This window comes from Rhinolophus ferrumequinum, chromosome 10 (genome assembly GCF_004115265.2).
Source record: "Rhinolophus ferrumequinum isolate MPI-CBG mRhiFer1 chromosome 10, mRhiFer1_v1.p, whole genome shotgun sequence".
Taxonomy (NCBI): domain Eukaryota; kingdom Metazoa; phylum Chordata; class Mammalia; order Chiroptera; family Rhinolophidae; genus Rhinolophus; species Rhinolophus ferrumequinum.
In genome coordinates this window covers 21,083,677-21,087,710 of record NC_046293.1, presented here as the reverse complement: position 1 = coordinate 21,087,710, position 4,034 = coordinate 21,083,677, and the positions used below count along the sequence as shown (strand labels likewise).

Below are 4,034 nucleotides of genomic sequence, written 5' to 3'. Positions count from 1 at the left end.
AGACAGGAAGAGATCTCCACTGATGCTATTATATACCCCGAGTCCCATAGCGGTGAGGAGGCCATGTGAACACTCCTCAGTGCCACAGGTGGGGATTCCTTTCTTAGGAAGGCATAACGTTTCCTCCTTCTCATCCCTCCTCAGTCATGCAGAAGGCTGGCAGTTGAAGTTGACAGGGGAACAGTGCATCCTGGGATGTGAAGTCAGCCATAGAAAGAGGTAGAGATAAGAAGGGACATCAAAGCAAGGGTTGTTCACCTTCCTTAAACTCTTTCTCAGATTCTAATAAAATATATCCATAAATGAATTATTCTTGTGCTCATTTTGGCAGCACATGTATACTAAAATAAAAATGATTCAGAGAAGATTAGCATGACCCCTGCATAAGGATGACATGCAAATTCAAGGAAGTGAAAAATATGGGTATTTTTCAATACGGTGATTACCAGAGGGGAAGGGGGCTGAGCGGAGGTTGAAGAGGGTAAAGAGGGTCAAAAATATGGTGAAGGAAGGAGACTAAACTTTGGGTGATGAGCAATATACAGGATGAGTGCAATATACAGATGATGAAACTTATATAATCTTTTTAACCAATGTCATCCTGATAAATTTAATAACAAATAAATAAATAAATGAAGCATGAAAAATTATTTTAGTAATAGTACACCATACAGCAGAATTAAGAGTTGATTCTTTATCAGCCTATCAAAATTATACTGTGTAAATGGCAGAGTCATATAAGAAGTTTAATTAGAAGCTTGTTCTGGTTATCTATTGCTGTGTAACTGATTACTCAAATACGTAGTAGCTTAAAGCAACAACCAATGAATTATGCTCATGGATTCTATGAGTCAGTAATTTGGATGGTTGCTTTCTTCACAATGAATGGGGCCTCCAAATGGTTGGGGGCTGATTATCTGGAGGCTTCTTCACTCACATGTCTGGCACTTGGGCTGGAATGATTTGAAGGCTGGGCTCAACTGAAAATGTCAACCATAGAGGAACAAAAATCAAGCTGAATTCAGATTTCATCTCTACAAATTTAACACTAGGTGATGATAGAGTAATCTCTACAATACAAAGCACTAGATAATAATAGAATTATGAGGAAACAAGTTTTAAACAAAGTATTCATCCAAGATTTTATTACTATGTGAAAGCAACAGAAAAGCATTCTCAAATATGTAAGGATTCAGAAAGTTATTGAGTGTTTCACACAGGTATGATTTCTGGAAAAGTATTAAAGATACGTTAGCTGATGGCCTGTGAAATGAGCAAGTGCACTTTACAAGAAATTTAATAATAATTATGTGGATTTCAAATTTCATATACAATTAACAAAGGCTGACAAGTAGTTAGGGGAGAAGCAATGGTGATGTCCCCAACTTACATAAAGAGGAAGGACAAATGTACTGTTTTCACTTCTAGCAAGCAAATTGAAGATTGGTGGAACAGAGTGGAGAAAACTCCAGCTATAATATTTGCAGAGGATGTTGAAGCTGAGAAAAGAGCCAGCTTGCCTAGAATATTCCAAAAAATAATCTAGACTTTAACCTCAGAGATAGCAGACAACTGCAAGAGTGAGAATGAGTTCGCAGAAAGCAGAGAAGTGAAGGTTTATATGTAAAAACCTGTTTAGATAAGGGCACCGTCTACTTTCTCCTTCTGGAAGACTAGCAACCAAATATTTTCCTCGAGGCAAAAACAACAACAGCAACAAAAGAAAAACCCAGCGTGTTCTTTTCTAAAGCAATTGAACACATATTTTGGGAGAACTTGGGCTTTTAGTGTGGGTGTTATCACCCTGGAGTAAAGCCCTTCACATTCTGTCATTTAAATGTCCCATAAATAAGCTGGCTCTCACCTCCTCACTCTGTCGCCCTAAATGGAAGCCTGTGAGTTGATGAATTTTGCTTCTAGTCAGCCTTATGTTTGAGGACATTCACAATGTGGAAGAGAAAGGGAAAGATAATCATAAAAAACTGACCCCTGAAGAAACAGAGAATTCAGGGAAATGAATGCAATTTGAAAATGACAGCGATGACTCTACTGTCCCCAGAGAGAAGATATAAGAAGACCTGGATGCTATTGTCTCCTCACAAAGGAAGAACAAGACACTATGGAAATGAAAAATACAAAGAACAAAGAAGAACACTTGGAGGTTAGAGAGATAATTGCTCAAATAAAATATTTTCTCCAGCAGAATCGGGAGGTAAAGTTAAGGAAATCTCCCTAAAAGCAGCCCAACAGGAGAACATAACAGCAGAGAAAAGATAGAAGTCAATTAAGGTGAGGACGTAAAAGTGTCCAGTGGATGGATTTAGCAAAAATCAGGCTATTGGCCATCTTGCCAAAAATAGTGTCAGGGAGTGATAGAGTGAATACAATATAAATATCCAAATGATGTGATTCTGTTTGGCTTAAGAAGATCAGTTCAGTGGTTCAAAGTTAGTGGAAAAGAATCCTATTATCTTATCCCAAACATAAGATCCTAATTCAGCTGTATAGTTCAATGGATAGTGACTTCATAGTCTTCAATTCTTACTCAAAAATTACCTACTGCATTATTTTTCACAGGTGGGTGGTAGTGACCTTAGGCCAGAAATTAGCTGGACCAAGGCTATTCAGATTATGGATTTATTTTTCAGGATTCTAGGTTACATATCATTAAAGATCGTAATGGTATGGATATTATTTAGTTGTAAATTAGTTATCTCTACTAGAGAAGGACATGTTGAGTCGTTTGATTAGTATATCTATTACCATATCAGAAATTGATACCTAATTTCTTACATAAGCAGTTAGAAAATTTTCTGGGGGTAAGCATTTTGTTTTTCTGTACATAAATGAATAAATTCAGATAAATATTGGAAGACAGAAAAGATGGTGGTAGGTAGTAGGAAAAATGATCCGTAAATTATAAAGATTTCCATGAAGTATTCATCGACCCTAAAATAGTACAACACCACTATCAGCACCCTAAGAAAAGTAGTAGCTTCCTATATTGATATTATTAATAGATTTTGAGGGGGAGAAATGTTGCCTTCTAGGTAAGAACTGCCTTAGAGTTCATTGTTTAACTACAAACGAAGGGTTTCCAGCTCTGCCATACTCTTTAACTTTGTACCATTGGCAGGAGGCAAAATGATAATGGGTAATAGGTAAAAAAGTCACTTTTTATATAGCAAGTAAGCTTGAGACTTTCAGTCCCGTAAATTAAGTTAAAATGAATGGCTTCTGAACAGCGCATTGGGTGACAGCAAGTTTATAAATGTTATGTCTCCGGAGGTGTTCCAGTAATAGAAAGTTTGGGCAGAATAAGCTTTTTCTGTAACAGTCTCCTTGGAAAGACCAGCAGTCTCCAGAGAGATTGGTTAATAAGTCAGTTACCTGAGTGCTGAAAATGAAATTGAAGAGGTAGGGGAATAAAAAAGCCTTTGAAGGAGAAAAACGTCAATTTCGCCCATTCAGTGCTTCTCCTACCAGAGTGATAGTCAAGGCTGGCTGTGGTTTTCCTCTAATTGCAATTTGTATGATGGCCCCCATAAACACAGGGATTTGTGTTTTGGTCTTGCAGAGCTGATACAGAGAAGAAATGAGATTTAGGCTTGGTGCTGGGAGAAGGCTGGAAATGGCCTTCAAGGCCCACCAGGTGTGCCGTCTGATTGGACAGCCCAGTGTGGGATACCGTGCTGCTGCTGTGAACTACCCTTGTGCTGTTGCCTCTGCACATCTCAGCGGGAATTGAGGTGATGGTAAGTGGTGTATCTGTCTGCCAGGATCTGACAGTCATCCTTCAAAGAGCATTTTAATATTCTCACAGAAAGCTGCTCTCAGAGGAAACGCAATTAATTGGCTTCTGAAATGCCTTGACCTGTTGAGATCATTGGACACGTGGTGCTATATAAGTTCACGTGCAGAATGTTCGTGGTTGTGTACAAGAAAGAGCATCTCCTTGACAAAGGCAGGATTAGTGGCCTACAGGTTTGTTTTCCCCTCGTCCTTGGGATGGGATAAGGTTCTGAAGCAGGAGG

General features: G+C 38.5%; 1 non-coding gene across 1 annotated transcript; it reads left to right on the top strand.

The window, feature by feature from the left end:
* Nucleotides 1-315: 315 nt before the first annotated feature.
* On the top strand, nucleotides 316-425 carry LOC117029536 (U6 spliceosomal RNA). The gene has a single exon (XR_004424272.1). It is a non-coding gene; the product is annotated as a U6 spliceosomal RNA (small nuclear RNA).
* Nucleotides 426-4,034: the final 3,609 nt, after the last annotated feature.